Consider the following 13,507-nt stretch of genomic DNA (forward strand, 5'->3'; position numbering starts at 1 on the left):
ATTCTTTCTATTTCTCATTTATATCAAGACAACGATTTTCCCCCATGAAATATGGAATTCTTTGTATTCTCATCTATATCTAGACAACGATTTTCCCCTATGAAATTCTCTGTATGTCCTGTATCAAAATCTAGGCACTAATCTTCCTTCATGGAAGTTGGAATTCTCTATATTTCACATCTGAAGATCAGAATGGAGATTTTCCTATTTTCCTAAGAAATAAGGAAATCTCTGTATTTATGTGAGCCACTGGTACTTCAGCTACTTAAACACCTGTGTTCCCTGTTTCCATTTGTGTCCCTATGCCTGGAGCTGACAGATGTTGGGCCAGGTGTTCCAGGAAGTTTTGGTTAGGGGGTGCCATGTGAGGGCCAGGCAGGGAGCCAAGGGAAGTGGTGTACTCCTTCCTCAGAGATTGGCTGCGTTCCCGACACTGCTCTAGCCTAATGCACAAGTTTTGGGATGGACTCTGCAGCACCTGACCTCCCCACCCCCACGTCCTGCCCAGGGCTTGCAGTTTGGATCCAAGGTGAGCACCTCTGTCCCTGAGGTACCCAGGAACCCTGTCTCACCTGTGTGGACTCCAGAGCACAAGTTGTTGCCTGCTGCCCCAGAGGCAATTTCAGGCTTGAGGAGGGTTGAAGCATCAGGTTCAGGTTCCTTGATTTGGCTGTTACTGGCCCTGCTGTCTCACTCGCTCGTCAGGATCTTCTACACTGTTGTTCATGCAAATGGATTCCGAGGACTCAGCCATAGCTTTGTCTTGAGCCGAGTTTGTCAGCTGGGTCACCGCTGCCAGAGTGCCCATTATTCCAAGGGGTGTGGTCCTGTGAGGAAAGGCCTTTAGGATTCATTTCATTGGTACCCGATAGGGTCTGGAGGTCAGGGTATAGAAGTCAGTCCCCTCTCTCCAACATATTACACGTGTATGATGTCACAAGGCTGTGGGAACAAGCGTGTCTTACATTCCCTGCTCATAGGCTGTAGGCAAGAAACCAATTGGAGGGGAGTGACTGAGGCTGGATGTGTATGGATGTGGGAGTTGGACTATAAAGAAAGCTGAGCGCCAAAAAGTTGATGCTTTTGAGCTGTGGTGTTGGAGAAGACTCTTGAGAGTCCATTGGACTGCAAGGAGATCCAACCAGTCCATCCTAAAGGAGATAAGTCCTGGATGTTCATTGGTAGGATTGATGTTGAAGCTGCAACTCCAATACTTTGGCCACCTGATGCGAAGAGCTGACTCATTTGAAAAGACCCTGATGCTGGGAAAGATTGAGGGCAAGAGGAGAAGGGGAAAACAGGATGAGATGGTTGGATGGCACCACCGACTCAATGGACATGGGTTTGGGTGGACTACGGGAGTTGTTGATGGACAGGGAGGCCTGGCGTGCTGTGGTTCATGGAGTCACAAAGAGTCAGCCACTACTGAGCAACTGAACTGAACTGACTGAGGATGTGGGAACCTGCTGTGCTTTGGTGTCTAGCTCCTTTGCAGCTCTGGGCCAATGCCAGGGCCACATGAAGAGTAAGACCAGAGGAAGGCAGGAGCACCCCAGGACCAACCTGAATCTGCTTAGTTGTGAGCCCAGGTCTTCAAGGCTCAGGGGCTCTGGACCCGCTGGCATGATGCAGCCATCTGGGGATGTTCACGGACCAGGTGGCACACCAGGCGAGGAGGCCGCCCTTATCAGGAGGCAGGGAGGTGGTGGAGGAAGGTGAGGCCCTGGAGGAGGGAGAGGTGTCGGGAATTGGGCAAGAGTTCCAGTTGCTGGTGGAAGACATCATTGAGGAGGTTGAAGTTGCTGGGGATTTTCTCCCCAGGACTTGGAAGTGACGAACCTGAAAGAATGACATTCGGACAGTCTCTTGCAAGGACTGACAAGTTTATTTCTGCAGTCAAGCCTTTTTATAGAAGCAGGAACAAAGAGCTTAGAGTATATAGCCAGCAGAGCGCATACATGGTTAACACCTAATCAGTAAAAATATTTCAAGGACAGCGTGCTCTAAGTGACCCATGTGCTTATCCCATAACCCGTTTTCTCAAGCAACATCCTTAATATTTATTATGAAATCTTGGCGCCGGGCACAACCAAAGGCAGGAGATGTTTTTCTGTCTGCAGCACACAAAGCCGGGGTACTTCTGGCCTTTTGCCATTTTCCCAAGGACTTCCTCCAACCGGCTATTTTGTACTGTGCTTCCCAACATATCCTCCTTTTGTTTTTAATTTAAGCATGGCAGCTGCTAGTTGGACTCTATTGTAGGAGGCACGGAGTCTTGAGTAGAGACATCTGTATCCTATACACAATGACAGAAAAAGCAGGGTGATTAATACATATATAAAAATGTTGCTTCCTGAAAACCAAGTTTGAGGGTCTAGAGACGATAGGGTTTTGGTTAAAGTATCATAAAATTGAGTGCTGTACAATTCCTTAGGTACTTTAACTTGAAAATTAGCAACTTGTTGTTTCAACAAATTGATGTCTAAACTTGAGTTATCTGTGAGATCTTGCAAATGCACTTTAACTTTATCCCAAGGATATTCAGTGCTATTATAGGGCATGTTAGTCAGACAAAAAGAAGTAAAATTCCAGTGACAACATATACGTGTTTGGAAAGTCAGTTGCTGCACTTGATCTCCTAAGTGGATAACCACAGTTTGTAACTCATTAATTCGTGTTTGTAATTGCTGATCTATTTGAGCTTGTCGAGTCCAAAGATCATGAGAGTCTTTTAGCCAAGCAGTGATAAAATCATGATTTTGTATAGAATTATGTAAAGCCATACCAGACAAAGTTCCTACAGTCACAATGGAGATAAGGCTTAAGATGCCTGCAATAATCCACCCAATGATGCGCTTAGATCACCTAAGTCCAGTTTTCAACAATACAGAAAGAAATACAGAATCAGTCCAAGGCTCAGTTAAATTTACAGGAAGCCATAACTCAGATCTTTGTTTAACTAGCGCAATGCTAGCATTGTGATATGAAATGGTGTGATTAAGGCAGGTATACAATGCACATGCAGTACAATTGACAATCTTGGCTGATAAGTCAATATCAAAATGCCCTACAATAAACAAGTACGGAAGGTGAACACATGATTGAATATAACCAGTACTATTGTATAGGAAGGTATAATTAGAAGGACGAAACATACCCACAGTCCCATAAACACTAGTGAAGTGCTCTAAGGCTGCTGGAATTTTCCAAATGTGCCATTGCTCTGGCCCCACAATGGGGACGACAATCCTGGGTCGTGGGGGTGATAAGCCCCCGTTATACTAATTCAGCAATATGTCCTTATCAGTCCAGAAACTTGTCTTAGACTTAGGAAAGCCTCCAATGCTTTATCTATTAAACCAGGAGCAATTATGATATTCCTCCTGCTCTTCAGAACAGTTTACAAACAACCCATGAGGTCCCCAGTCGACAAATTTAAATGTATGATTAGTATGATCTTGCTGAATTATAGAAACTTTCCCAAATTGGCCTCGACAATCAGACCAATGTAACGGTTGTATCTCCTGTTTTCTTCTCCAAGATACAGTATGACATGAAGGTTCCTCTGGTTGAAAAAGCGAGTTCGAATAGTTGGCTGTCTGGCCTGGATAATGTCGCTCAGAGCCATTAAGTAAGAAAGATGTCGTAGCAAACATTCCCAGATGCAAAGCAGTCCCATTATTGGCAGAGTATGCCCACCACTGTGGGAAGATAGTCATGCAAAGGGGATGAGATCCGAAACAGATAGGCAAGGTTTTGAATCCCACGGAAATGTTGATTGGTTTTCCCTCATCTTCTTCATGAATTGGTCGCTTTATGGACCAGGGACTTGGAAAATGCATGCTATCATTAGTAAAGATCATAGGGGCTTTATCTACCCAATCCACTATGGAGAGAAGTGGTGGGTTGGGTATGTATTCCCAATAAATATATTCTGCACTTACCCCAGAGGAACAGGAAAGAACAGCTAACATTGCCAGAAACAGCTTATCTGGAGTCATAGGAGTTCCAGTACTCTTCAGTGTCTGCTCAGCCTGACGAGTCATGTTTTTCACTTGATCCCATGTCGGGTAAGGATTCAGACAATGGCGTTTACTCATTGGCTCCTCCAGGGTCATTGATGAGACCCTTCGCGTCAACTACATCACTTCCCGAGGGAGTCTGGTCTCGGGGTTCCTCTCAGTAATGGACATGGTGAAGGGGAACCCAGATTTCCTCTCCATCTGCAATGACAAGACCATAACCCTTGCCTAGGAGTTGTAAGATTCCTGGTAGCCACTGATTAAATTGCTTATACCATATTGGTGTATTGATTTCTAATTTGCTCTTTTTGTCTTCTGCAAAATGTCTATCTGCACGAGTATCAGAATTATTTTTTGTTAAGTTTTAAAAATTTAGGGAATAAAGAGTTAAAGATAATAATAATTGAGGGTTCATAGGATAAGAAGTGTATCTCCTCTTCCATAGTCCCCCTTTCTGTTTTAATAAATGAGTTTTTAGGGTGTGGTGGGCTTTTTCAATAATGGCTTGACCCTGAGGATTATAGGGTATTCCTGTAATGTGTGTTATGTTCCATTCTGATAAAAATGAATGAAATGAATGTGAGGTGAATGCAGGTCTATTGTCTGTTTTCAAGACAGAAGGAATCCCCATAATGGGGAAGGTGAGTAGGAGTGTGGAAATGGCATGTTTATTGGATTCTGAAGAGATAGGTATTGCCCAGATAAAGCCTGAAAATGTATCAATTGAGACAAAAAGCAAAGAAAACTTTCCTAAGGAGCAGTTAGTGAAATCAGATTGCCAAAGGGAGTTAGGCTGTTGCCCCTGGGGATTAATTCCTGAAATCGTAGTTCGTAAGTACAGAGGGGTGCAGACATCATAGGTTTTAATAAGATGCTGCACTTCAGTGAGAGGAATATGGTAGTTAGAGTGCAATCTGTTAGCATTGGTATGAAGATTAGCATGTTCGTCATTGGCAGACGTAAAAATGGGAGCTATGAGCCTGTCAACAGCATCGTTTCTTGCAACCAGAGGGCCAGGTAAACCTGAATGAGCACGTATATGTGCAATAAAGAAAGGTCCCATACATGAGCAAATTAAAGTTTGAGTCTGTGAAAAGAGAATATATAATTCTTCATCTAGGTTGTATAAAAAGGTGGTAACAAAATCAGGAAAAAGGGAAGCAAGGTATTTGGAATCAGTATATATGTTGCAGGATAATGGTTGAAGCGACAAAAGAGCATATAAAGCATACAGTTCAACTCTTTGTATTGAAGAATAGGTAGTGGGTAATTTCTCTTTGATATCAGGGCCGACAATTCCTGCTATGCCTTTCTTGTTGCCATCAATGAAATAGGTGGGTGCATTGGAAATAGGCTGGGATGCAATGATGTTAGTTACAATGAATTTAGTACATTGTAGAAAGTCTCACAATTTTCCTTTCGGCAGATGAAATGAGATAACATTCTGAAAATCACTTAATGCCATTTGCATGGTCAAGTTATATTGTAAGGCAATTTGCAATTCCTTTTTTGTCAAGGGAACGTGTATTGCATATGGATCAAATCCAGTCAAAGTTTGTATATGGCTTCTTCCTGACACAATTAAGTGCCCTATTTTCTTGATATATAATTTTTTTAGACTGTTTAGTGTGTAAATATACGCATTCTATTGGGCTATGCTGAGTTATAATTGCAGTGGGCGAATGTTCAGTGGGGAATATATATAAAGAAATTGGTTGATCATAATCTAGCTGAGTTGAAAAAGATTGTTGAATGCGTTTCTCCATTAAGGCCAGCTCTTTTTTGGCCTCTTTTGTTAGCTGCCTAGGGCTATTAGGGTCAGGGGATCCCTCTAAAATTTTAAATAGATTTTGTAAGGCATAGGTGGGGATGCTGACAGATGGCCGCAGCCAATTAATATCTCCTAGCAATTTTTGAAAATCACTCAGCGTGCATAGAGACTGCATAGAAATTTGAGTTTTTTGAGGTTTGATTTTAGATTCTTCCATAACATGTCCTAAATAATTAAAGGGTGCTTTCCATTGAATTTTATCTGGCACAACAAGCAGGCCATGATTTTGAAGAGTAGTAGTAACTTCATTGTATAACTGTTGCAAACAGAGTTCAGATTCCATAGAAAGAAGTATATCATCCATGTAATGAATTATAAATGCAGTAGGATATTTATCTCTAATGGGTTGTAATAAAACACATATGAGATATTGGCAAATGGTAGAAGAGTTCATCATTCCCTGAGGTAGCACCTTCCATTGAAATCTTTTAACAGGAGCCATGTGATTTATAGAAGGAACTGAAAAGGCAAAACGTTTTCTATCTTAACGGTGCAGAGGTATAGTAAAAAAGCAGTCTTGTAAGTCAATAATAACTACAGACCATCGTTTTGGTACCATAGAAGGGGAGGGCAATCCGGGTTGTAAGGGCCCCATAGGTAACATGGTATTATTAACATTTCTTAAATCTATCAACATTCACCATTTTCTTGATTTCTTTTTTATTACAAAAACAGGGGAATTCCATGGGAAAAATGAAGGTTCTATATGAGCTTTTTGTAATTGTTCATTTATTAATTGCGTAAGAGCTGCCAATTTTTCTTTAGTTAGGGGCCATTGAGGTGTCCATATTGGGGTATCAGATTCCCAATCGAGAGGCAGTGGTGTTAATTCAATGGCCCCCATTAAAAAGGTTCATTTAAAGACATTGTGGCTTTCGTTTGTTCAAGAAAATCCCGTCCCCATAAATTGATAGGGATATTAGTAATATATGGTTTAAGATAAGTTACAATTTGATCAGGGCCATACATTTGTAAATAGGATGCATTGACAAAAGTTTGTGTGGCATCAGTTTTATCCACTCCTGATAGTCTAGAAGGAGCCATAACCTTACCCCAATCAAGGGGCTATTCTGCAGCTCTAATGATTGAAATGTTAGTTCCGGTATTTAACATGCCTGTGAAATTTTTTCCCCGTATGTGTAAAGTAAGCATGGGTTTCTGATGTTCCTTTAATAAGGTGGATAGTGCAGCAGTAAGGTTGGTACTGCCAAAGCCTCCCTGCCGAACTTTATCAGATGCCTTCATTGGTTTGACATATGGCAAAAGTAATAATCGTGCAAAATGTTCCCCTTTTTGTAAGTATACATTTCCCATTTTCACAACATTTACTATAACATGTATTTCCCCTTCATAATCTTCATCCATAACATTGGTCAATACCACTAAACCTCTCATTGTGCAGCTATTACATCCCCAAATCAGTCCCATTGTCCCGGGTGCAATCGGGCCATAATATCCAGTGGGAATTTTGTGGGGGTTGTATAATTCTATTAGTTCCATATCATAAGGACTAGGTATATCAATGCAAGCACTGTAGCTGCTTGTAGCGTCATAATGTTAGGTGGTCCTTTTGTAGCAGGGCTAGGGGACGGCCCCTTTATCAGTTTCCCTGTTGTTTTTGTTGTGCATCGGGGTTCGAGGTGTTTCCATCCTTAACAAATTTAGAATGACATTCATTCAGCCAATGGAACCCCTTTTTACATCTTGGACATACTCCTCGGGGTCTCTTCTTATTAGAAGTAGTATTATTTTTTCTGGCCTGTGTTGGCATGCGACATTGTTTTTTCATATGGCTGGGCTTCCCACAGTTAAAACATTTGGTATTAGCAGCTTTCTGTACATTAAAGGTTTCCAATGTTGCCAATTTTGTTCTATGGGACATAGATCCGATATCCCTACATGCTTTCAAATATTCCATAAGAGAGCCAGTCAGCTCTCTTACACTGTTGGTGGGAATGCAAACTAGTTAAGCCACTATGGATAACAGTGTGGAGATTCCTTAAAAAACTGGAAATAGAACTGCCTTATGATCCAGCAATCCCACTGCTGGGCATACACACTGAGGAAACCAGAAGGGAAAGAGACACATGTACCCCAGTGTTCATCGCAGCACTGTTTATAATAGCCAGGACATGGAAGCAACCTGGATGTCCATCAGCAGATGAATGGATAAGAAAGCTATGGTACATATACACAATGGAGTATTACTCAGCCATTAAAAAGAATACATTTGAATCAGTTCTAATGAGGTGGTTGAAACTGGAGCCTATTATACAGAGTGAAGTAAGCCAGAAAGAAAAACACCAATACAGTATACTAACACATATATATGGAATTTAGAAAGATGGTAACAATAACCTTGTGTACGAGACAGCGAAAGAGACACTGATGTATAGAACAGTCTTATGGACTCTGTTGGAGAGGGAGAGGGTGGGAAGATTTGGGAGAATGGCATTGAAACATGTATAATATCATGTATGAAACGAGTTGCCAGTCCAGGTTCGATGCACGATACTGGATGCTTGGGGCTGGTGCACTGGGACGACCCAGAGGGATGGTATGGGGAGGGAGGAGGGAGGAGGGTTCAGGATGGGGAACACATGTATACCTGTGGTGGATTCATTTCGATATTTGGCAAAACTAATACAATATTGTAAAGTTTAAAAATAAAATTAAAAAAAAAAAAGAGCCAGTCTCTTGAATTGGTCTGAGCATGGATTGACATTCCTTATTAGAATTTTCAAAAGCAAGTTGTTTTAAAATAACATTTTGTAAAGTCACATCCTTAATAGATTTCTCAACTGCATCCTTTAATTTTCCTATAAATTGAGAATATTCCTCCTCATGTCCTTGAATAATCTTAACAAATGAACCATCAGAGTTAGTGCTATCAACCTTTGCCCATGCCCTGCAGGCAGTTTCTTTAATGAAATGTAACATCTCAGGGGTAATATTAGCTAATTGCACCATTACATCGGCCATAGTCCCTGTTCCAGTCAGTATATCATAAGTTAAATTGGCAGGGTTACCATGAGATTGCTGGTCAATCATCAGCTGTCGGGCCTCATCATTAACCCACATTTGCCACTGCAGTAATTGTTGAGGATTTAAAACCATCTTTGCTACTTGAAAAAAATCATATGGCATCCAATGGTTAGCCCATCCTCTGAAAAATTCTATACAGTAAGGAGAAGTAGGTCCATACAGAGTACATGCTTTCTTAAAGTTAGACAACATGCCAAAATCTACACCAGCCCAAGAATTTTGACCCTGGATGGGTTGATCAAATTGTATTGGGAAAGTGAAAGCACAAGCAGGCATCTCCCAAGGAGGAGTGAAGCGGTTAGTACGAGCAAGGTTAGCAACTGCAGTTACAGACAGAGCAGAAGGAAAAGCCTCAGATTTGGGCTGTCCACTGAACGAAATGACTTCCGCCTTAAGCAGTTTCGGTTTTGGCACATCCTTAATAGATACATCGTCAAGTTGTCTTTCCAGGGTTTGTGTTTGATTGAGCATGACATTCTTGCATTTCAAAGCGCCTTGCATGTCTTGTTCATCAAGCTCTTATTCATGCAAAGACCGAATAGTCTGTACCTCCAAATCAACATTATGTCCTTCAATTTGTTCTATGACAGCCTGTATGAGTGGCTAGGTAACCCACCATTGAGGAGGAATGTGAACTCCCTGCCGATATGCTTGCAAAACATTATTCTTAACCCTTTTCCATACATCAAGATCAAGCGTCCCTTCCTCCGGGAACCATGGATTATGTTCCAATAGTATATGATAGCAATCATTCAATTGATCTCCTGAAACATTAACACCGTTTTGTTTCAAAAAATGATGCATTATAGAAATGAAAGGAATTTTACTGCTACGTTGTCCCATCTTTCTGCAGGGGCTCGTCACTTTGCTCAGCCTTCCTTTCAAGTCCCTGTTCGGGTGCCACCTGCTGGGGATTTTTTTCTCCCCAGGACTTGGAAGCGACGAACCTGAAAGAATGACACTCGGACAGTTTCTTGCAAGGACTGACAAGTTTATTTCTGCAGTCAAGCCTTTTTATAGAAGCAGGAACAAAGAGCAGAGTGCGTACAGGGTTAACACCTAATCAGTAAAAATATTTCAAGGACAGCACGCTCTAAGTGACCCATGTGCTTATCCCATAACCCGTTTTCTCAAGCAACATCCTTAATATTTATTATTAAATCTTAGCGCCAGGCATAAGCAAAGGCAGGAGATGTTTTTCTGCCCACAGCACACAAAGCCGGGATACTTCTCGCCTTTCGCCATTTTCCCAAGGACTTCCTCCAACCGGCTATTTTGTACTGCGCTTCCCAACAGAAGTGGTGGTGGAGGAGGGGCAGGAGAAGGTGTCCTCGCAGGAGTGGGAGGAAAAGTCAGAGGAGAAGGGCCAGGAACATCCAAGGACAGAAGCCTCAAGTGGCCAGGCCCCACTGGAGGCAATGGAGGCATTGGCAGCCCTGCAGATGGAGCTGAGCTCCGTGAATGAGAAAGACCCCAAAGCCTATCTTCGGCTCCAGAGGAAGGACCATCAGAGGAGAAAAGTGTCCCTTGAATTAGAGAAGTGCCATCATCCAGGGCATCCCTGGCTTCGGGCCCAAAGCTGTATCCTTACTGCCACTTCTTAGGGGTCAGCTGCTTAGGAGGAGGAGAAGAAACAGGAGCAGGAGGAAGGGTCGGGGTGGGGGCACTGGCCAGGCAAAGGGGGGGCCAGGGAGTTGGGGGCTGCGGGTGTTGCAATCTCCAAAGACACAGTGCCAGCAGACCCTGGGAATCGCTATACCTGTGTCTGAGCAATTGACTATGGGAGGCTCCTTTTGGCTCACATCTGAATAGAAGCCAAACACTTTGGCGGGGAATGTATGTCATCAGTGACTAGAGACAGTGTGCCAGAGTAGCATTTCCAGAGACTTATTATTGGAATTGTGGGTTATCTGGTAAAGTAGCAGAGAGACTGGCCATCCTACAACCAATCCCGGTCAATCTGAGCCCTTGTGGTTGTGCCGACTCATGCAGTGTTAAACCCGGAGGTTGTCCACATGCAAGGTGGAGCTGGAAACGGCTCCTGTCCTCATAGGAAATTAGTGCCAGACAGCTCCAGACACACCCATGCCCCCTTGTGGAGATAGGAAGCAGGTCAGAGACCCAGGGCTCTCTTGTTAAATACACACGCGTGCACGCGTGTGCACACACACACACACACACACACTTTCCCTTGGAAAAGGTGTGCTACTGAGACTGCAGATCCTGACATTTTAAACAATTGAAATGCCACTACCCGGGACACACAGGCCAGGCATAGGTCAGGAGCAGTCAGAAACAAACCCTCCCTTGGTGGATGCAAAGAGGGGACACAGAGTGCCACAGGGGACCTAGAACTTTTAACATGTCTGATTGATTATGGGAACTGACTACTGTCATGCAGTTCCTGATCTTATGGGTGATGCCCTTGCTGTTCTGGTTAGCACAAATTGATACTTCGTCGTTCCTTGCAGCAGTCCCTAATCAGAATTGTCATTAGCACCAGGGATGGACTCTTCAGAGAAAAGGGTTGTCTGCTACACAGATCTTCTCCAAAAAGCTGAATGAATTTGGGGGTGAGGTTGGGATACCTAAGTGCTATGTTACTTGTAGCTAGGAGTGTTTGTTTCCAGAAATAAGCTAATTTTTAGAAGGTTGAGATGCTGCTTAGGGCCTTCCTGTTAGAAACAGCACCTCCTTGTGATAGTGCCTAGATATGCACAACCTTGGGGCTTGTTGGGCCTTCATACAGTCTAGATTGGCGGAACTGACTAGTGCTAGTAGAAAATTGAAGTCAGACAATGCCGGACTACTCCTTAGGCTAGCTTTTGTCATGCAGGCCTGTCACCTCTGGCATCTAGAGGCTCCTTGACCTAAAGCAGTTTGTGAACCACCCCCAGGTGACAGTCAGGATGAGTGACCAAGAAGACATGCTTAGCTACAGGAAACACTTGAAGGTCAGGCTGTGGACACCACAATGTGAAAGGGAGGTGACTGTGAAGGGGAGGGAACATGATTTATCCCTGCAAAGAGGAAAGGACAGCTCTCCTGTTAAGAGATTTCACAGCTCACCACCCCTCCACTTTGTCCTGGCAAGTGGAGGAACTCAGGTATCCACTGAGTGCTGCAAGATCATATTGTTCTTTTGGAACAACCAGCAATTCCAGAATGAAGTGACTGTTAAGGAGTATATCATTAGCATCACTGGTAAGAGGAAGCTCCCTGGATTTCAGGGGTAGGTGCCGGGAGCCAGCATGGGAGTTCCCACCCATGACAAAGGTCATGCAGAGAGGCCTGATATGCAAAGGCAAGTCAGGACTCGAGGGGCCCCCTAGACCTGCCTGAGCATCTACCCCAAAACCAGAATCTGTTTTACTACTCTACGACTTTCACCAACTCCTCTGACATTAACGGGGGGGCTATCCCCGACCACCTTTCTTTGAAGAAAATCAACTTAGAGCTCTACTTAATTAGCCTCCTGGGCATAATAGGAGTGTTTCAATCCAAACCCCTCAGATGGCTCTCTAACTTGCCTGACAGGTTTATCCGGACTCCTACAGCTACGCATATGGTTGTTTACAGCCTCCCAACTGTGAGAGGCATGGGAAGCTTAAGATATTCAAATAGTATAGAGCCTCTCGGGGAGTTAGAAATTATTAGAATAGAACTAGTAGAAGATTTCATTTTTGAGCTAATGCTTGCTGCCAAGTTTCCACATCCCCTGTATTGTGTCCTTTGGAGTATATTAATTAATATAGTTGGTATATAGAAAAAATAAGTAGTGGCCTTGGTGTTAACAACTTTAGACCCTTGAGGTAATAAATTCTTTCCTTGCTACAGCCCACTGCACCTTTGACCTATAGGAATGCAACTTTATCTAGTGCTTTCGGAGAGTGGCACCAAACTTTAGAAAAATTACTCTTAGAAAAAACAAGTTTTCTGGTTAACTAACCTTTATCGGAATAGAGAGTCATAAAATGTTAATAGGCCTTCTGGCCAGAAGATGATGTAAATCACCTAAAGCATTTGTATACGATAAGTCTGCAGAAAAGAAAGCCTGGTCTCGATAAGGATCAAAGACTGCTGACTTTGCATGACTTTACACCCCCTATTATCCTCTATGCACAACTTAAGGTATATAAGCTACCTTTGGAAATAAAGCTACAGGCCTTGCTCATCAGGCTTGGTCTCCCCGTGTTGTTCTTGCTTCCTTTTCTCTCCTTTTCTTCTCTGTTCTTCCTTCAGGATGACTGAATGGAGCATAAGGGCTCTCTGAGACCACTTATCTGCCTGGGCTTCTAAGACCCACTCGAGAAGGTACCTAAGGTGGGGCACCTTCAGCTATTCAAGAGGGCACCTGCAGCCTCCGTGGTCAGAGCAAGTTCGTTGTCACGAACTTTATTAGTTTCCCATGTAAACCAGTCAGATCAACCCTCTGTCTCTTTCTCCTTTTATCTATCCTTTCAATCGCCAATGCCATCCTCCTGAGGATATCCCTGGATCCAACCGGGGCTGGAGCCCGGTATGTAGGTGGAGAAAGGTTGAGTTGAACATGGCAGGTGATTTAGGTCCATCTCTGACACTCCCTTTCCTGCAGGATACCGAGCAACTC

The 13,507-nt window shown here is 43.2% G+C and overlaps 1 pseudogene; it reads left to right on the forward strand.

Moving 5' to 3' along the window:
- The first annotated feature begins 1,623 nt into the window (after positions 1-1,623).
- On the forward strand, positions 1,624-13,149 carry LOC129641150 (testis-specific Y-encoded protein 1-like; annotated as a pseudogene).
- Positions 13,150-13,507: the final 358 nt, after the last annotated feature.

Source organism: Bubalus kerabau, unplaced genomic scaffold (genome assembly GCF_029407905.1).
Source record: "Bubalus kerabau isolate K-KA32 ecotype Philippines breed swamp buffalo unplaced genomic scaffold, PCC_UOA_SB_1v2 scaffold_78, whole genome shotgun sequence".
NCBI classification, from domain to species: Eukaryota; Metazoa; Chordata; class Mammalia; order Artiodactyla; family Bovidae; genus Bubalus; species Bubalus kerabau.